The 21,681-nt window shown below is 37.0% G+C and overlaps 1 pseudogene; it reads left to right on the forward strand.

The window, feature by feature from the left end:
- The first annotated feature begins 20,595 nt into the window (after positions 1-20,595).
- LOC114223888 (short coiled-coil protein-like) lies at positions 20,596-20,845 on the forward strand (annotated as a pseudogene).
- The last annotated feature ends 836 nt before the right edge of the window (positions 20,846-21,681 follow it).

The raw sequence follows: 21,681 nt of genomic DNA on the forward strand, positions 1-21,681 counted from the left end.
AATTTTAGAAATTCCCTATATATTCTGGATATTAATCTCATCAGATATATGATTAGGAAATATTTCTTCCCATTGTGGATTGCCTTTTCACTCTGTTGTTACTTTCCTTTGATGCACAGAAATTTTTAATTTTTGGTGTATTCCAATTTATCTGTTTTTTTCTTTTACTGCTTGTGCTTTTGGTGTCATAGCCAAGAAATCATTGCCAAATCCCATGTCATAAAGATTTTCCTTATGTTTTCTTCTAAGAGTTTTATAGTCTTCTTCCACATGTTTAGGCCTTTGATCCACTTTGAGTTAATATTTGTGTGTGGAATTTTGGTTTGGAATAAGGTAATGGTCCAACTTTATTTTTTTGCTCACGGGATAGTCAGTTTTCTGGCATCATTTGTTGAAAAGACTGTTCTCAGCCCATTGAATTGTGTTGGCACCCTTGTCAAAATTTATTTTTTATGGTTGAGTAATATTTCATTATATAGATATACCACATCTTCTTTAGCCATTCATCCATGGATGGAAACAGGTTGCTTCTATACCTTGACTATTGTAAATAATGTATCAATAAACATAAAGGTACATATATCTTTTTGAATCAGTGTTTTGTTTTCTTTGGATAAATTCCCAGTAGTAGAGTTACTAGATCATATGGCCATTCTCTTTTTAATTTTTTGAGGAACATCCATGCTGTTTCCCACAGTGGTTGCACCAATTTGCATTCCCACTTATAGTGCACAAGAGTTCCTTTTTCTCCACATCTTTGCCAACACTTGCTATTTCTTGTCTTTTTAATTTTAGCTATTCTGACAAGTGTAAGGTGATATTTCATTGTGGTTTTGATTTGCATTTCCCTCATGATTAAGTGATGTCAAGCATCACTTTAGGATTCTTTAAAACGTAAGATCATGTCTTCTATAAACGGATAATTTTACTTCTTCCTTTCCAATTTGGATGCCTTTTATTTTTCATTCTTGCCTAATTGCTTTAGCTAAGACTTTCAGTATTATGTTGGGTAGAAATGGAGAAAGCAGGCATCTTTGTTTTTTCATGATTTTAGAGAAAATCTTTTCATTTTTCATCATTGAGTATTCTGTTAGCTGTGAAATTTTCATATATGGTCTTTATGTTGAGGTAGATCCTATTTCTAGCTTCATATATGGCTTTCATGTTTAGGTACTTTTCCTTCTATTCCCAGGTTGTTGAGTGTTTTTATCATAAAGTAGTGTTGAATTTTGTCAAATGTTTTCTCTGAATCAGTTGAGATGATCATGTGTGTTTATTTTTTCTTTTTTTATTAATGTGGTATATTACATGGACTGAGTTTCACATGTTGAACCATCCTTACATTCCAGAGGTAAATCCCATTGAGTCATGGGGATAATCATTTTCATAACATCTTGAATTCAGTTTTGCTCATATTTTGTCTAGGATTTTTGCATCAGTATTGATCAGGGATATTGGTCTATATTTTCATTTCTTGTGGTGTTTTTGTCTGGTTTGTTTTCAATGTTGGCCTCATAGAGTGAGTTAGAAAGTGTTCTCTCATCTTCAATTCTTAGGAGAGTTTGAGAAATATTGTTAATTTTTCTTTAATGTTTGATAGAACTTACCAAGGAAACCATCTGATCCTGCGCTTTACTTTGGCAAGAGGTGTTTTTTTTGATTACTGAATCAATCTTCTTACTAGTTACCAGTCTACTTAGATTTTCTGTTTCTTCATGATTTAGTCCTGGTAGGTTGTGTGTCTAGGAATTCATCCTTTTCATCTAATTTATTCAATTTGTTGGCATATAACTGTTCATAATACACTCTTATAATCCTTTTTATTTCTGCAAAGTTAGTAGTAGTATCCCCTTTCATTTCTGATTTTAGTTATTTCATTGTTCTTTTTTCCTTAGTCAGTCTAGTTAAAGATTTGTCAATGTTGTTGATCTTTATGTACAACCAGCTCTTGGTTTTGTTTATTCTTCTAATTGTTTCTCTATTCTCCATTTCATTTATCTCTAATCTTTATTTTTCCTTTCTTCTCCTAGCTTTGCTTTAGTTCATTCTTCTTTTTCAAGTTCCTTAAGATATAAAATTAAGTTGTTGATCTGAGATCTTTCTTTTTAAATGTGTTTACTGCTATAAATTTCCTCTTAGCACTGCTTTTGCTTCATCCCATAAGTTTGAAAATGTTGTGTTTTCATTTTCACTTGTCTCAAGATACATTCTAATTTCCCTTGTGATTTTTTTCTTTCACCCATTGGTTGTTAAGAGTGTGCTGTTTAATTTCCACATACTGAATTTTCTAGTTTTCCTTCTGTTGCTGATACTTAATTATATTCTATTGTGATTGGAAAACATACTTTGTATAATTTAAATCTTACTAAATTTATTAAGACTTGTTTTATGGCCTAACATATGGCTTATCCTGGAGAAAATTCCATGTTCCCTTGAAAAACAGTGTATATTCTGCTGTTGTTGTTTGGAATGTTCTGATAAGTCTGCTAGGTCCAATTGGTCTACAGTATTGTTTAAGTCCTCTCTCCTCTTAGTGATTTTCTTCCTGGTTCTGGTTGTTCTACCCATTATTGAATGTAGGGTATTGAAGTTTCCTACTATTATTGTAGAGCTGTTTATTTCTCACTGCAATTCTGTCAATTTTTTCTTCATGTATTTTAGAGTTCTAATGTTTGGTGTATATATAATTATTACATATTCTTAGTGAATTGACCCTTTTATCTTTATATAATGTCCTTCTTTTTCTCTCATAACAATATTTTCCTTAGAGTCTATTTTATCTGATAAATTAGCCACCTCTTCTCTCTTTTGGTAACTATTTGCATGGAATATGTTATTCTATCTTTTTAATTTCAATCTATATGTGTCCTTAGATCTAAAATGACACTCTTGTAGGCAACAGATAGTTAGACCCTGTTTTTATGGTTTTTTTTTTTTATCATGCTGCCAACTTATGTCTTTTGATACTGAGTTTAATCCATTTACATTTAAAGTAATTACTGATCAGGAAAGATTAACTTTTGCCATTTTGTTATTTGTTTTCAATGTAAATTATAGCTTTGTGTCCTTCATTTCTTCTGTTACTGCCTTATTTAGTGTTTAGTTGATTTTTATATTGTCAATTTTATTTCCGTCTCATTTTCTTTTGTGTATAGTCCATAGATGTTTTCCTTTTGTTTCCCACGGGAACTGCATATAACATTCTAAAATTATAATGATCTATTTTAAATTAATTGATAGCAACTTAACTTCAGTTGAAACAAAAGCTGTACTCCCTTACAGCTCCACTCTCCGTTCCTTTATGTTATTGATATCACAAATTATATCTTTATATATTATGCACCCATTAATCTAGATTTATAATAATTTATATGCCTGTATCTTTTAAATTCTGTAGTAAATAAAAAATAGAAATATAAACTAAAATTATAATAATGGTTTTCATATCCTTCCATGTATTTACCTTTACCAGAGAACTTTATATTTTTGTGTGGTCTCAAGTTGCTGTCTTGCATTTCATCTCTTGTCCTTTCTTTTCAACTTTAAAAACTTCCTTTAGATTTTTTATAGGGCAGGTCTAGTGGTAATTAATTCCTTTAGCTTTTCTTTATCTGGGAATGTCTTAATTTCTCCCTCATTTTTAAAAGATAGTTTTGCCAGATACAGAATTCTCAGTTGACATTTGTTTTTTCTTCCACACTTTATTTTTTTAAATTTTTTAAAGTAATCCCTACACCCAAAATGGGGCTTGAACTAATGACCCCAAGGTTAAGAGTTGCATGCTCTAGGGGCACCTGGGTGGCTCAGCTGTTAAGCATCTGACTCTTGATTTCAGCTTGGGCCATGATCTCAGGGTTATGAAATTGAGCCCCATGTCAGGCTTTATACTCAGTGGGGAGTTTGCTTGATATTCTCTCCCTCTCTCTCTCTCTCTTTCACTGCCCCTCCCCCTTCTCTCTCTCCTTCTCTCTCAAGAAAATAAATAAATCTTAAAAAAAAAAAAGAGTTGCATGCTCTACTGACTAAGCCATCCAGGCCCCCTCTTTCAGCACTGTAAATATATCATCCCACTGCCTTCTGGCATGCAAGATTTCTGCTGACCTATGCTAATTATCAGGACATTTTCTGAACATGAGGATCAGCCCAGAGTGAAAGACTAAGGTCTTATCAGGGTTGTTTTTCTGTGACTCCATCCTCTGTGGACCTGAGTGAGGAGTGGGGGGTGGAGAAATATTTTTTTTCTTACATATACATGACCATTTTTAAATGTCTTGATTTCCCAGAATCTCACCTCCAGTTTGTTCTTGAAGCTTTAGATGTTCTGTTGTATTCTTCTACTTATATCTCTTGCCACAGACATCTGCAGATCTACATTCCTCTTGCAGCTTTCACATGTCCCAGTGTCTCCCATTGCCTTCTCTGGCCTTTCCCAAGCTGTGATTCAAGTCGTGCTACCTTTGCTCATCAAACTCCAAATCAGGCAAAACTGAAATCAGTCCTCTGAGCAGAACTGCAGACAGGTCATAACATGGCAGGTAAGTTTTACTCTTCTCCTTCCATCTCAAGGGAAACAGGAACTGTCTGCTTATTCCTGATCATACTGGTAAGAAGGTGGGTCAAGACAAGTAAAAATGCCATGAAATTCCCTACTGATTTGAGTGTGGCTTTTTAAGGATTGAACTCTTTTTTCTGTTGCTGCAGATCTTTGACTTATTTCCAGAGCTCCTAGAAAGTTATTTTAGCCAGTATCTAGTTTTTGTTTTGTTTTAATGTTCCTGTGGGGAAATGAGGGCCTGGAGTTTCCTAGTCTACCATCTTTCTGACCTTATTTCCTTGTATTAATTTTCATAAACCTTAGTTTAAAATAGTTTTAGATTTACCCCCAAAGAACAGCAAAGAGAATTTCCATATGCCAGTTTTGGTTCTCTGACATCACAAAGGTATGTTTGGATCTGGATACTAAAGGAAGTGATGTGGAAAGATTGAAGGAATAGTTAGAGAAAGGGAGGAGGCACAAAATGCTACAGCAATAAACAAACCCAAATTCTCAGTAGCTTTAAATAATAAAGGTTTATTTAAGTCAGCAGGAGCACTCTGTCCATCACTAATGAGAACTCATGGTCCCAGATGACAGGGAAGCCATCATCTCAAATGTTGCTGGTCATCACACAGGGAGAAGAGCAATAAGGCATTTCATCATAAAGCTTATTTTGGCCATTTCACTGGCCAAGGAAAATCTTGTGGCCATGCCTAACTTCTGTGGAAGAAGAAAGTTCAATTCTACCATGTCAAAAGAGCCAGAAATATTAGAGTTGGAGCTATTGGTAATGACAGGGTCTGGGGTATGTGCTTAGGAGTATAAAGAAAAGATAGGGTGGAGGAAAATGGCAATTGAGAGAGAGCCAAGGAAATGAGAGTTTAGAGTGTGGAACAGATTATGTGCATATTGAAATCATTAAGAATGAAGACAAAGGGAATGTTGAATAAAATGACAGAAAACCAGGAGCTAAAATTAATTAGAAATAAGGTGAAGTAAACTAAAAGGTCAGCAGACAGCTGTAACCACGAGGGCTAGAAGAGACAATATGATTTTCAAAAGCTGAGGTATTTCAGGGAGAGGAGAGAGAGGATGGTCTGAGACAATGATGAGTGACAGAGAAGATATTCAGGCCACCTCCAGACCCAAGGGTTAAAGCACTCTGGTAGAGAAAATAGTGATCCTGTAAGAGGGCTTTAGGAGAAGCATGGTGCTCAGGGAAAATCCAGGTATCCTCAGAGCAAGAAAGTGAAAACATGTCCAGAGGAGAGGTTTAAAGTATAACAGATTTTGCTGAATGAGTTACAGAGGGCACAGTGCCAGGATTTCATATGTTGGGGACGCATGGGAAAAGGGGCAAGAAAAGGTGTGCTGAGCTATGTGGGGATTCAAGTCCAGGAACTGAGAGGTGACCTAGGAGTCTGGGACGACTGATGGAAACAGACATAAACATAGATAAAGGTTATTATGAGATTAGCCTGGTGAGGAATATAGAGGGACAGATGTCACGGTTCCCTCTTTCCTTCTGTAGATGGAGGCAGGGGGTGGGCCATCTCTTGACACCTGTGGACAGGAGTAGCAAGGTCCTAATTTAAGCAATCATGGAAAACTCTCTCTCTGCCCACAGATGGGTCAGGTTCACCTGGCTGAATGAGTACAGAGGAGGCTGTATCAAATGTGAATACCACTGCTCCTGACAGAAAAAGCCTCAAAAGATACACTCAACAAAACATATGTCATAACTTTTACATACAGTTTCAAAAAACTGCTGCTGAAATTTTGATGTTCACCTATGGTAGCTGAAGTTCTCTGACTGCTGCATTCTTCTTGGTGGAGCAGGGAGAAAGTGTATCCACTGGAAGAGAAGAGAGAGGGTAAAAAACTGTTGAAACTGAGTCTCCCTGACTCATGAACATTATTTGCCTCTCCATTTATTTCACATTTCTTTCCCAATAAGTTTTAAAAGTTTTCTCTATAAAAGCCCTGCAGACCTTTCTCACGCTTATGCTGAAGTAATTTATTTTTGTTACTACTGTCAGTGTATCTTTTTTAAAAATGGCCTTTTCTATTTATTGTTGATTTATAGAAGTGATTTGATTTTTGTATATTGATTTATATTCTAGCCACCTTGTTAAACTCTCATTATCCTAATAATTTTTCTGTGAGTTCCTTTTTCTATATAGATAATTATATTACCTGGAAATAATGACAGTTTTGCTCCTTCTGTTCCATTCTTTATATCTTCTATTTCCTTTTTTAAAAGAACTTAATTTTTGCTGGCTAGGCCTCCACACAAGGCAGTATGGAGGCAGTGATCCACTGACTTTTAACTTTAATGATATTTTTCATTTCTGTAAGTTCTACCTGTTCACCTTATAATCATTTTATAATGGTAGGTTTGCATTCTTATTCTTTCCTTATTTTTATTTTCATCTTTTATTGAGTTTAATTCCTCCTTGTAGAGCCATTGTGTACTGTGAATCAGAAAAGTGAAAAATACCTTGTGTCCTCGGGAACCTAAATCTAACATTTATTGTATTCATTATTGCTCTCCTTTATGGTGGTTTGTTTCCTTGTAATTTGGTCATTCTTTTAGTTGGAGCTTCTATTTAGGTGAACTTAACCTATGGGGATCCTGGTGGCCTAAACTGGGGGTGACTTACTCCCAAGATATTTAAGAAATCTAACTTAATTCAAGATCCTTCGTTTTGCCATGGACTTAACATTTACTCTGCTGACTATAACTGCTGTTAATTTATATTTGCTGGGCAACCTTAACTTTCAAGTTCGCTTATAATTCATCTTCTGGTTTTAAAGCACTGTTTTATTTATTTACTTTCTAAATGAAACATCTTGTTTTAAGATAATTGTAGATTCAGATGCAGTTCTAAGAAATAATATAAATATCCGGTGTACCCTTTACTCAGTTTCCCCTAATGGTAACATTTCAAAACACTACAGTGCAATATCACAACCAGGATATTGACATTGATACAGTCAGATACAGAACATCTCCAAAACCATAAGGGTCCCTATGTTGCCCTCTTATAGCTGCACCCCCTTCCCTTTCATTCTTATCCCCCCTTAATCCCTAGTACTAGTCTGTTCTCCATTCCTATGATTTTCTCATTTCAAGAATGTCATAAAAATGGAATCATACAGGGGCACCTGGGTGGCTCAGTCGGTTGAGCGACTGACTCTTGATTTTGGCTCAGGTCATGATCCCAGGGTCATGAGATTGAGCCCCACGTCAGGCTCCATGCTCAGCAAGGAGTCTGCTGGAGATTCTCCCCCTCCTCTCCCTCTCCCAAATCTCTAAATGAATAAATTCATCTTCTAAAAATGGAATCATACAGTAATGTCATTTAGGGAATTGACTTTTTTCAGTATAATTCTCAGGAGATTCATCCAGATTGCTGTGTATATCAATAGTCTATTCCTTTTTATTGGTGTATAGTATTTCATGGTATGGATGTACCACCACTTGTTGAACCATTCACCTGTTGAGGAGCATCTGAACTATTTCCAGTTTGGGGCTATTACAAATAAAGCTGCTATAAACATTCATGTACTGGTGTTTGTGTGGATATATTTTCATTTCTCTGGGACAAATGCCCAAGAGTATAGCTGTTGGGTCACATGGAAATTGCATGCTTAGTTGTTGTTGTTTAAGAACCTACCAAACTATTTTCCAGAGTGACTGTACCATTTTATTTTTATATTCCCACCAGCAATGTGTGAGACACCCAGTTTCTCTTCATCTTCCCCAGAATTTGGGGTTGCCACTATTTCTTATTTTAGCCATTCTGACAGGTTTGTCGTGATATCTCATTGTGGTTTTAATTTGCATTTCCCTAGTGGATAATGTTGCTGAGTATCTTCTCATGTGCTGATTTGGCATCTCTGTATCTTCTCCAGTGAGATGTCTCATCATATCTTTTGGCCATTCTCTAACTGGATTGCTTGGTTTTGGACTGCTGTGTTTTGAGTTATTTATATATTCTAAAATCTAGTCCTTTGTCAGATATGTGGTTTGCAAACATTTTCTCCCAGTCTGTAGCTTGACTTTTCATCCTCATAAGAGGGTCTTCTGCGGAGCAAAAGTTTTTAATCTTGACGAAATCTAGCTTATTGTTTTTCCTCTTATGGAAAGTATTTTTGGTGCCAAATCTCAGGACGCTTTGCCTAATCCTAGATCCAGCAAGTTTTTCTCATATTAATTTTTCAAAAAGTTTCATAATTTCACATTTTACATTTAAATTCACGATCCATGTTGATTACTTTTTTTTTTAAAATATAAGATGTGAGACTTGGTTCCTTGAAATTGAAGTATTGTTCTCAGACTTTTTTCAGGCCTAGTAATGCATCAAAAATAATCCGGAAAGGGGGAATTTATGCAAAATCTAGCTGTACTATAGAAGAAGGTTACTTGAATATCCCTTTAAAGTATCCAATTCACCAAAATCTGTATTTATTTTAAATCCTAAAATAAGTAAGTTAAGTTCTATTACTGCTTAGTGTTCAGACTAACAATGTTACTTCTGCTCGTTTGCACATTGCATATGGCCCGCCAGCTCCCGAGAAAGGGGAAGACCTTCATGTCCGGTGGGGGAGGAAGGTTGCAAAAACTCCCTTGTTTGTGTGATATCAGATCAGAAACTCCTTTTGCACTTTATGTGACTGATTACATGGATGTACCCCATTCTTTATATAGAGGATTATATTACATATGCATTACAACCTTTTAATTAAGCTGATTTTCATAAGATACAATAGTGACTTCTAAAGATTTCTACCAAAACAAAAATTCCTTTGGACTAAAGATAATACTAATACTGCAAGCAGAGATGAACAGCAAGATGGTGGCAGAATTGACACCTTTGCTCGCGGCCTGAGCTCTAAATAGCCCCATTGTGAGTAAAAGCAGTGATAATCCAATCTAATTGAACAAGGGCCTGGCCAAACATCTTCAAGACAACTCACTGAAATGTAGGTTCACATTTACTTCTATTAAAAATGAGCCCTGTCCTAAGCATATCTTGTTCCTTAGGAAATTAGCCAATCATAGCTGTGCACATGGGTTTGAGGTAAGGGAACATTCAGCTTCCAGGAGCAGAAAATCCAAACACAGTGGCTGAAGACAGAAAATTATTTTCCTTTTGTAACAAGAAGTCTAGAGGTAGGCAGTCATGGGCCATTGTCAATTGCTTAAGGCAGTTATCAAGAAATTGGTTTCCTTCTGTCTTCCACCTCTACCTTTCTTACTTACCAAGTAGCTTTGTCTCAAGACAAAGGACTGCTGTTGCATATCAGACAGGGTCTCCTTTACTAAACCTCTCAGCTACTTTGCAAAGAAGAGGGAGCATATGGTGGTGAGGGAGATACAACTCCAAGTTTTGAGCAGCTTTTCTTTCCCCCATGAAATTTTCTTAATTGTTTCCCATTTTTTACCTTCCGTCTCATAGGAATGAAAAACCAGAGTCTCTGAGGATGTACGCTCCAGTCTATACATGAGAAACTCTGGATTGCTTTCATTTTGTCATTTAAAAAAACCCAGCCATGCCCTGCTGTGGAAATCACTAGCCACTGGCTGTCATCTTATCATTTTGTCATTGCTAATGAGATAGCATTAGTTTTATAATTCTTAATTTACCATAAAAACTGTATGTCTACTCTCCTATCAGCAAAAACATATCAACAATGGGAAGATGTTGACATGGATATAGGTTCCTTTAGGAATATATGTGGTTGATCTCTGACCTCTGAGTTTCTTTGAGACTGTGATTTGTAGGCATTTCTCGTCCTAGAGAAGAAAGAAAACTACAAATGTCATTTCTGGCAGGATACCCTGAATTCTGTGTTGTGTATGTGTGTGTCTATAAATGTAAAATATAAATAGCTACATGCATATGCATGTATGTGGTTGATATTACAGCCCACATTTCTAAATGTACAAGAAATAGAACATTCTTTAATTTCTTGAGCAATTTAATTCCTGTTTGGCGACTAAGCTATTAAAACATGTTAACTTCGTTCTTTATGAGCTTGTGCCTCTACCACAACAGCCTGAGTTGTGCATGGTTTCAGAATCCTATACAGTGGCAAGGCCTAGGAAGTTAGTGGAAATCCCTTCCTTTGCCATCTCTCCACACAAGTTGCCATGGAGAATGTCCACCTTCCTGTTACAATAGTTCCTTAAGGTCCAGGTGCTGTCAATCTCTCAGTCATGTTTAGGACACTGGAGTCTTCTCAGGAATACCCACCTTCCTTGATGCCCCTTCAGCCTCCTTTTCTAAGATTTTGCCACACCCCTGCAGTTTTCTTTTCTGCTCACCTCTCTCCTAAGCTCAGGTAAATCTTTTTCTCTCCTGGAGATGGAAAAATTCTGTTATCTATGGTTTCATGGAGCATTTTGTCTATGCTTCAAATCCTCTCACCTGCTCTGAGTTTAGACTTTTAGAAAGGAAAAGTAAAAAAGACACATAGGTTATTTCTGATGGTTTATTTTTTTAAAAGATTTGTTTATTTATTTTGGAGGGGGCGGGGCAGGGCCAGAGGGAGAAAGAAACTCAAGCAGACTCCCCACTGAGCTTGGAGCCCAACTCAGGGCTCGATCTCATGACCCTGAGATCACGGGCTGAGCTGAAACCAAGAGTCAGTGCTCATCTGACTGTACCACTCAGGCACCCCTTGTGCTTTAATCTTGACACAACCCTCTCATCAGACAATTAACCTACTCTCAATGAGCCAAGTATCTGACTGAAAATGGTAGAAAGGAAAAGGAGTAAAGTGGAGAGGGAATAAAGGTTACTATGTGAAAAAATAATTTCCTCTGTGTATAAAATATTTTAGCCAAAGTTAATATGTACTGTAACAGAAAAAGTTTTTTTAATTATGGACTATGTTTCTGTTAATACATTCTACTCAATAGCTTTTGCCTCTCGCTTTGTATTTGGAAATGGGGAAAATAAAATATACTAAAGGAGTAAAATTCTTTTCTTCCCCCAAAAATGTCTTAATTGAATTGAGATTTAGGTTATACAAGTGCAAGGATACATACAAAAATAAATAGGAACTTACAACAATTCAACATATACAGAATTATACGTGGATGTGATCCAAACAGCATATGGTAATGTTGAGCAAAGAGACTCATAATAATTAACATTTGTAAATTGCTTTCCATTTTACTTGTATGTATAATTTAATCTGATTCTTGCAATAGCCCTGAAAAGTATGTTGTGATTATTATTTCCATTTTACAGATGAGGGGGAAAATGCCACATGAAGATTAAGTAATTTCTCCAAATTCACACAATTAGTCAGTAGGAACTGAAAAAGGGGGAGTACTCTGTGAAAAATGTGCCCAAATTATGGACTTCAAAAGAAACTGAAAGATAAAGAAGATATATGAGTGCATTATATAGAGATACATTTTGTGTAACTGAATGTTTTGTAAAGCTCTATACTGGTAAATTGAATTGCCATAATATAGTGGTTCTAAATCCAATTTAATCAGAATTTCTGGGGATGAGTCCCAGGGATTGGTGTTTTGATACAGGTGGTCCCAATCAGCAGCCAGGGTTGAGAACCACTGGGTTTTGTTGCTGTTCTTGTTTCGTGAGAATAGAAGGACTATATTAAGTGGCAGAGGGAGAGAGAGATAATCCTATCAGAGAAAAGAGGAGATAAAGAGTAAAGACACTGGACCTTTAGAGCTAAGAGGGGGAGTGAACTTAAAACATGTTTTGTATAACTATGGAAAATCATAAAATATCACTACTGCAGGGTATAGTGAAAGATCAGTAATTTGATTTTCTATTAATGTTTCCAGGTATAACTGAACTTAAACTCACTCAAAAATTTTCACTACTTTATTTTTTTCCATCCTTAGGAGTCTTTGTTCCCCAAAAAGCATAAAGTCCTATAGTAGTTTTCCCAATTCTTGAGATGGCTAGAATAATAAGTTATTTACTTCCCTAAAAATTTATGAAGTAAAACCAAATAAAAGTGGTTCTGAGAGTTTTCTCGCCAAAATACAGAATTGACTTTGGTCATTGTCAGTGCTAGTATCACTAAATTCGTCTCCCAGGCAGATGTACAGAATTAAACCTGCATCAACATTGTATAAAATATTACATTTCCCTGTATTCTTACCATACTTAGTGTTACTGGATTTTTAAATTTTTACCAATTTGATGAAGTGAGCATAAGGAGATATGGGGACAAGGAAATATCTATAAGAATAAAAGGTAAACTTTCCATGGGTAAGAGGATAGATAAAGGAGCTCTGGATGAAATAGTTGAGAGAATCCCATACAGCAATTAATGTCTATTAATCACACCTATCAGTGTCAATAAATCAAAATTTCAGACCTAATACTAAGCCACAAATCAAGTTGCAAAAGGATATGCACAGCATGATGCCATTTCTGTAAAGTTTTAAAACACACTAAACACTATGTATTTATGAAGCAATACATATATAATAAAAATACAAAATCATGCATAAGGAAATACACAGCAACTTCTATGGTTTCCTAAAGTAGGGAGTCGGGAGGAAATGTATAAGATTGGGATTGTAGCTGTTTTTGAAACATCTTATTTCCTATCATCATTACAAAAAGCATGCATACAAAGCAGACATAAAACATTAATATATTTAAATCTAGATGATTGGCATATATATATCTATATCTCTATATCTATATATAGATAGATAGATATCTGCTACACTATTTTCTATATTATCTATATACTTCTATATACTGAAAAATACTTCAGATTTTTTTAAGTGTTAAGAAAGTGACAAACAGGGGCACCTGGGTGGCTCAGTTGGTTAAGTGTCTGCCTTTGGCCCAGGTCATGATCCCAGGGTCTTGGGATGGAGTCCCACATTGGACTCCTAGCTCCTTGCTCAGCAGGAAGTCTGCTTCTCCCTCTGCCTACCACTCCACCTGCTTGTGCTCTCTCTCTCTGACAAATGAATAAGATCTAAAATAAAAAAAATAATAAAAAGAAAGCCACAAGCATATTTTGACAGAGAGGAGGAGCAAAGGTATTTTTGTTAATGAGAGTAGCTTTAGAAAAACTGTAGAAATGTGACTAAATAGGACAAGTCCTTCTCTAATTGAGCCCTGATTGCCCTGCCAGATTAATTTAAAAAAAATAAAATTCCAATCATGCAATAGTTAGAAGAAACAAATTAGTTGTAAACACATCAACCTGAATTAATCTGACAAACATAGTTCTAAATTTTAAAAAAAGAAAGAATGGTAAAACACAGAATGAGATCTATTTATCACAATACCACTTACTTAAATCAAAAGTACAAGCAAAGGGAAGCTTTGCTTCCAGCCATGTTGGAGTAACTGATATTAGACTCCCATCTCATTATAACAACTAAAAACAATGCACAAAAAGTAGCACAGAGCTATGATCCCTGAGAGAAGAGAAACATAAAGCTTATAATCACAAGAAGTTTCTGCTTAGGTACACACTTCAGACCAAGAGATGGAAAGAAGGAACCCAAACAAAGCATGGAAGCTCTCTGAATTGAGGAGATAGAGGTCAAAGTTCAGGGATTCTGAGGTAATTTCAACTGACAAGTACCAGAAAAGAGACAGCTATACAGAGAAAACTGATTAGGGGTACCCATGAGTCTACAGGGAGAGAAACCCTACAAGGCCAGGTAAATAATTACCAGGAAGCTCTATACTCAACAATTCCTGGAGTTTACAGAGGGATGGGAGACACTGGAATTCCAATAATCCAGAGTGGAGGATTCTCAAATACCTAAGGCATGCAGTGGAGACCACATAAGTAGTAGGGGAGCTTAACTAGCCCTAGAATAAATCTTATTTTAGACCTGCTATAACAAAACTTAAAAACAGTCCTTGAAAGGATCTGATTTGCAAACAGTTTAACTGCCTGACAAAGCCCAATACTATTGATAAGAAGACAACAAAACCCACACAATAAATACCCCAATAACACAGTGGTCAGCATCCAATAAAAAATTACCAGCAGTTGAAGAAATAGTAAATGAGACCCACAGATCCACAACCTAGAAAGCAAAGTCAGTCAATGGAAACAAAACCAGAAATGACAACAGCTATTATAAATATGGCTCAGGGTTTAAAATGAACCATGAACATAAGGTATAGAAAAATGGAAGATAAAAAAAAAAAAAAAGAACCAAAGGAAACTCTAAAGCTGAAAAGCACAACATGTGGAAACAGGTGGGGGAAAAATCACTAGATGCGCTTGACACCAGATTAGACACTGCAGAAGAAGAGATGAATGAACTTGAAGAAATAGAAACTACCAAAAATAAAGTACAAACAGGAAAAAAAAAAAAAAAACCACTGACTAAAATTAACAGTTCAGAGACCTGTGGGGCAACAACAAGTTATCTAATGCATAACTGGACCCCAGAAGGAGAGAAAGAGAAAAAATATTTGAAGATAAAAAGGCTGAACATTTTCTAAATTTGATGAAATTATAAACTCATAGTTCTAAGAAACTCAGTAAACCCCAAGCAAGAATATACTTGAAATTCTACCCTATGGTTTGTGGTGTTAGCACCTATCATTGCTTACTGCCTGACTTGATTTATTAACTGAATGTTCAGCTGGCTTGCAATGTCATGCCCAACCTCACTAGCGGGACAGAGACGGACCCCAGAGACCTTGCCAGTTGCATGGTCTGAGGGCCAACACTGGGAACTGGTAACAGAATTCACAGTAAGGAGATCAGAAATTTTAAAACTTAGGACCAAGTTGAGAGCAAGAGGATCCAGAAAATAAAGTAATAGGCGGAGGAGGATTACATCATTGGGAAGCACAGCTAAATTTCCTGAATCAGATGAATTCGTTAGTTTTTAATCAGGCTGGGCTCTTGTGTGGCAGTTTATGGTCATAAGCATCAAAAAAGTTCTTCCTGACTTCTAACAGAAGCAGGGTTGAACAATATTCTTTGTGGCTCAAGGTTTTGTGTAAATTCCCTTGCTTCAAACAAGACAACAATGCCCTCCTCTCTTTATCCACTGAAATGGCAAATTCCTGGTCTAGGGTCTATGATTTACTCACCAAATTTCTAAGAACAGAGAAACCAACTAACAAATCACTTCTAAATAGAAAAGTCTCCCTGTGGGTGTCTCATGCCTGGGAGTTCTTAGACAGAAAGGAATGTTCCTTGTATTTAGGACAGACTAAGGCATTTTATATTTAAAAGGGAGGATTAGAACTTGTGCAAAGGGGTGATGAGTAGCTAATCTTTAGATAGTCACAAGGAATATGGTAGGATGTTAAAATTCACCTGGTATCTAGACTAGAATCTAAGAATTAGAGGCTCATTTTATATATATATATAACATTTTGCTGATTTCAAAAAATCTCTTTATAGAACATATGAGATAAACACAAAAACAATATAAAATTGGATTTGAAGATCTATTTTGGGAAAAACATATAATAAAATTAAGATTATAGTGTAGAAGTGTTTTGCAAACTAATTCTCTTCATCATGAAATTTTTCCCTATTCACTCAATAAGTATGCATTTATTTTCCCCATGAAATTAGCATCATGCTCTTTATATTCTTTCTTTAGCCGCTATTTTTTTCACTTAATAATGTATCATAAACGTTTTCCCATGTCATTCAATATTTCATCCATTGGCTCAAAAAAATCAATAAATACTGTAAGAATTTTGTTTAATTCTTTACTATAGTTATGTCTCTTTTTTCTTATGATGCTGGTTAATTATAATGACAAGCATCTCTGTCTTGTTCATGGCCTTAATGAGCATGCCCCAATGTTTCATGTATAAGTATAGTGCTGGCTGCCAGTTTGAGACAAACAATCTTTATCACTGTAGTTGTCTTTCTATTTCAAGGTTACCAGAAAGTTTGTTTATTATTTTTGAATCATGAGTGGGTGTTAAATTCTGTCAAATTCCTCTTTGGGATACCTGGGTGGCTCAGTCGATTAAGCATCTGCCTTCGGCTCAGGTCAAGATCCCAGGGTCTTGGTATCGAGTCCCACATTGGGATCCTTGCTCAGCAAGGAGCCTGCTTCTCCCTCTCTGCCTGCCACTCCCCCTTCTTGTGCTCTCTCTCTCTCTCTGACAAATAAAATCTTAAAAAAAAAAATTCCTCTTTGGCACCAGTTAGGAGGTAGATTGTGGGTGGGGACTGGAATTGGGAATACCAGTTGAGGAACTATTTCATTGGCCCATATCAGAGGAATGAGGACTAAAGCAACAGATGTGGAAAAGGAAAGAGAGATCTTTTATCAACACAGCAAAGGGAGTTAAGAAAAGGAAAAGGCAGAGATATCTGTGAGATTTTGAGCTGGTTTCCTAAAGCAACAGATGTGGAAAAGGAAAGAGAGGTCTTTTATCAACACAGCAAAGGGAGTTAAGAAAAGGAAAAGGCAGAGATATCTGTGAGATTTTGAGCTGGTTTCCTCGGAGGCCAACTCCAGAAGAAGCAGAGGAGGAGGAGTATATGACAAAGGAAAGATAATGTGTTTTGTTTGAATGGTGAGATACCTGAGACATTCATATGGAGGTGCCCAGTTGGCAGATAAAAATCTGAGTCTTTAAGAACAAGAAAGAAGAAAACCTAGATTCATAACTTACCTGCAGAGTTACATCAAGTTCACAAGAGGACATGAACTGGCCAAAGGGAGAGCACACAGGGTGAGAAACACTAAATTTGAGGAACAGGGGCTTTTGAGAAGCTCTTGGTGACTCCTTGGTGGTTACTTTGTTCATTTACTAAAAGCTTAAATGCTGCTTAATAGAAACTGGGAAGAGAAAAAAAAATAGCTTGGTTGGGGTTTGGGAAGTATCTAAAACAGAAAACAATTTTTTTTTAAATAAGACAGAATGGTAATGACCTACATAAAATAGGAAGAGGAGAGAATGCATTGAGAGTTTACATTGGATGACTCTGATCTTTTCCATGAAGTAGGCAATGAGGTTTTCTGCTGAAAGGAGGGGCATGAGGGTAAGTTTGAGGTGTGAGCAAAGTGAGCATAAGAAAAGCTGTGGTGGGGGATTTGTAGGGGATTGACTGAAAATGAAATAAAAGATGACAGATTCTGGAAGCTCAACAGTGCATAGCAACAGCGTTGGAGGTTCAATCAGTTTTCACCCCTTAACTTTTTCCAGCAGGGCTCAGCAATTTGGAATTCAGAGGGAAGAAAAAGGTTGAAAAGTGAAGGGAAGCCATGGAATGTAGAAATGGGTTAAGTAGGGAACTGCAGGAATACGTTGCTCGAATTTGGTGGAGATAGAGAAACAAGGATAGGGTCTCAGTAGGAAACAGTCGATGAACCAAACACATTTTTCCAAAGTGTGTTTTATGCAACACTGGAGTTGTGAAACATGCTTCCTTAAAAAAATAATAATAATAAACTTTTGTCAAGTTACCGTGGAAAACCTTAGAGCTTCACAAGGGAGGTTAACATTTAAAGGGCCTACTGAGTCTAGAAAAAAAAAAAACCCACCTGTTTTGTAACCTAGAACTTCCTAAGCTGATTTGACCTTGAAGTACTTTTTTGTGTAACTCATATCAACAGCACTTATAAGTATTTCTATTAGTGAGGATAAGCTAGGTTATGCTGTTGTAACAAGTCAATCTCAAAATCCAGTAGCCGAACACAGCCTATGTGGGTCCAAATAGCCACTCGGGAACTCAAGTTAATGGAGGTTCCAACACTCTGTGACCATCTCAAACATGTAACTCTAAGATTTGCCATGGCTGGAGAAGAAAGCACACAGAGAAGTGCTTACTCTTCATGTTCTGACCTAAAATGGTATGCATCACTTCTGCTGACCACTCATGGGCCATAATGGGTCATATGGGCCCACCTAAGTTTAAGGGACTGGGCAATACAAGAGGGAGGGAGAGGAGGAAGAAGCTGCCCTCAGCAGCATTATTTATTGAAATACTCTTCTGTTTTTGGCATTTTGCTAAGTGCTTGTATGACATGCATCAGGTTATATAATTCCTACAACATTACCAGTAAAGTAGTTTATTATCCCCATATTCCAAATCAGAAAATCAAGACCTAAAAAGGTTAGCTGAATCATCCAAGGTCACAGAGAAGTAAGTAAAGGAGGCTAGATTCAGACCATCCCCTCTAGGATGGCAAAGCCCATACTGATCACCACTGTGTTCATGTTTCCCATGTTTCTCTGCTGTGTTTTTAATGGCAAGACCCTTTTACTCACAGCTTCTTATTTCGTCCTCAACAATCCTGCCAAGATAGCCACCTGTGCCTTCATTTCTAATGAAGAAAAGAGGAGATTTGAACCCAGTTCTCTTTGACTCTCAAAGCCCCTGTTCGTGCACTTTGCCAGACCTCTTTTTCTACCATTTTGGTCACTGCATGCAGATTATTTGGTCTTCTCCTGGCTAGATTTGGTTTACACACAATATTCTGGACAGACCTAAGACGTCCCTTTGCTTCATTGGCACTGGAATGATGATTACAGCTTTATCTAGATCTTCCTAGTGGTGATCTCTGGATCTGTTGACTGCAAAATCTCCTTCATACTGGAAGACTTGAAGTCTTTTATACCTTGAAATACCACCCCCTAAATTATACATTGTTCTGTACATGCTTCTTCTTTCTCTGGGAGTATCATGAGGTTTTCTTAGTAGTTTTCCCTTATAAGCTTGGTATTCACTACTCAGGAAATCTTGTGTCTACTGCAAATTGGAAGATTTAAACATATACAGTTAAGACTCAAAAGCAACTGTCTTTGAGAAAGAAAATCTCAGGAGTAATAGGCTCCCAGCTGTGTGGTTCCTCTGGGTCCAAATTAAAGAGTCCATGAAAGCATCCTCCAGAGTTCCCCAGGCACAGTGGGCTCAGCAAAGAGTTTGAAGACCCATCTGGTTGGTGTCGCAAGTGGCTAGTGAGCCCAGCTGCTGGCTTTCAGGTAACTTAAAAGATTGAATAGTCTTGGTCAGAAAGCCTCAATGACCCCGTGGACCTGGGAGCAGCAATAGTAAGAGTGGAGGGTGAGTCTTGCCTCTCTAAGAGGTCAGTGAAAAGCAAACAAGAAATCCATACTGGACAATCAGCTCACAAGCCAAATGATGCCAGCAATGTGAATGTCGGGATTATACCAAATATAATGGTATATCATGGCTTAAATTATATAGGATTTTGTGTGCTTGTTTGTTTTGTTTCCCACATAAAAGTAGTCTAAAGGTACAGCAATCCATGGCTGAAATGCTGGTTCTGTGATGTCACCAGTGACCCTGACTGTTTCTAGCTTTATGCTCCCCGCTCATGGCATCCATCCATTGCTACAGAATGGCTGTTACAGCTGCAATCCATGTTCCTGGCTGCAGGAAGGAAGAGCAGAGGGCAGACACAGTGACTTCTGCTTAAATCTCATTAACCACTCCTATCCACAAGGGAGACTGGGAAATGCAATTTTTCAGCTGGGTACCTTGTTGCTTTCCAAAAATTCAGATACTGAGGAAGAAAGGGGAAATGAATGTTAGGTCCTTCATTATTGTCACTGCCCCACAAGGAATCCAATAAACTGTGCACATTACGGGAAAGTCTTGGAGGCCAGTCAGTCTAGACTGCGTGAATACTTATTTTTACTGTGATAGTTGTGCTCTGAGAGGCAGTCCCAACCCCCCCTCACACACACTGCTACCATAGCAGACATTATCACTGTCCCCGACAATCCTGGCCAGTTGGCAGAAGTCCCTAGACTAAGGCTGGACCAATGGGGCAAGATGTTCTGCCACCACTTTCTGCCTGGGTCCACTCTTTACATCTTGCAGAGCCAGTTAGCTTAATCCTAGAACCAGCAAGTGGTTGTCTTCAAATCTGAGAGCATTATGCTCACTGATACCCAAGGGGAACACTGAGGACGTTTCTCTTCTATCTGTTGTACCCTTTATTAGGGACACCCTGACCACTGAAGAACAATGATTAGATCCCTCCCACTCTCAGTGCCTCCAATGGCAGACCATTCATCAAGGATTTTGTAACCAATGCCCAAAATTTGTTACTGGAGATGATGAATGCCATCATGGATACAGTTGATGCTGAAAATCAGGTGGAACTGGAGGAAAAAAACACAACTTATTAATCAAGTGTTGAAACTTAAACACACACTTGAAGATCTGTCGGCAAGAGTAGATGCAGTTAAGGAAGAAAATCTGAAGCTAAAATCAGAAAACCGAGTTCTTGGACAATATATAGAAAACCTCATGTCAGCTTCTAGTGTTTTTCAAACAACTGACACAAAAAGCCAAAGAAAGTAAGGGATTGACATCCCTTCTGTTTTATGGGATTGCTGCTGATCTTTTTTTTCTTTAAAACTTGGATAGATTCAAAAAGTTACAGTTCTTTTGTTTGTGGCTTAATTGAATATTTATGAAGATAATGTCAGATCTAGGCAAAATTAAGAGCATAACAGAAGATGTCCATAAATTTGTGTGATATATGTTAGTCTATGTAAACATGCAAATGTCTTGTAGAGACTTTATAATTAGAAATGCATATATTGGGGCGCCTGGGTGGCTCAGTCAGTTAAGCGTCTGCCTTTGGCTCAGGTCATGATCCCAGGGTCCTGGGATTGAGCCCTGCATCGGGCTCCTTGGGAGCCTGATTCTCCCTCTGCCTGCCGCTCCCCCTGCTTGTGCTCTCTCTCTCTCTGACAAATAGACAAAATCTTAAAGAAAAAAGAATGCATATATTTATGAAACTTGAAAGTGAATGATTTATCAAATTTGCTTTGATTTATAGATTTAACACTTTCTTTTATTATAGTCAGAGTAAGAGATACGAGAAAATAACCATCATGTTGTAAAAAGTAACCAATCATGTACTGAATATACAGCTGTATATACCCTCTCCACCATGTTGGTGCCCTTTCTCCATTTGCTTCTTCCTTCCCATTTCCTTTCCCCTAAGGAAAAAATTGGTTTCACATTTGTAAAAGTAACTTTAATAATTAATCATCTGTAAGAGTAGCCCGAGCTTGAATTGTTGAAACTTAACCAAAATAAGATACTTTCACAGTTAGGGCTTGCCTTAGTATTAAGATAGGATTTTTGGTTTCTCTTTACTCAACTGAAAACAGAGGCTATACATATGA

Source organism: Eumetopias jubatus, unplaced genomic scaffold, assembly GCF_037043125.1.
Source record: "Eumetopias jubatus isolate StellerSeaLion01/CBP00866 unplaced genomic scaffold, mEumJub1_p1.0 scaffold_6, whole genome shotgun sequence".
Lineage (NCBI taxonomy): Eukaryota > Metazoa > Chordata > Mammalia > Carnivora > Otariidae > Eumetopias > Eumetopias jubatus.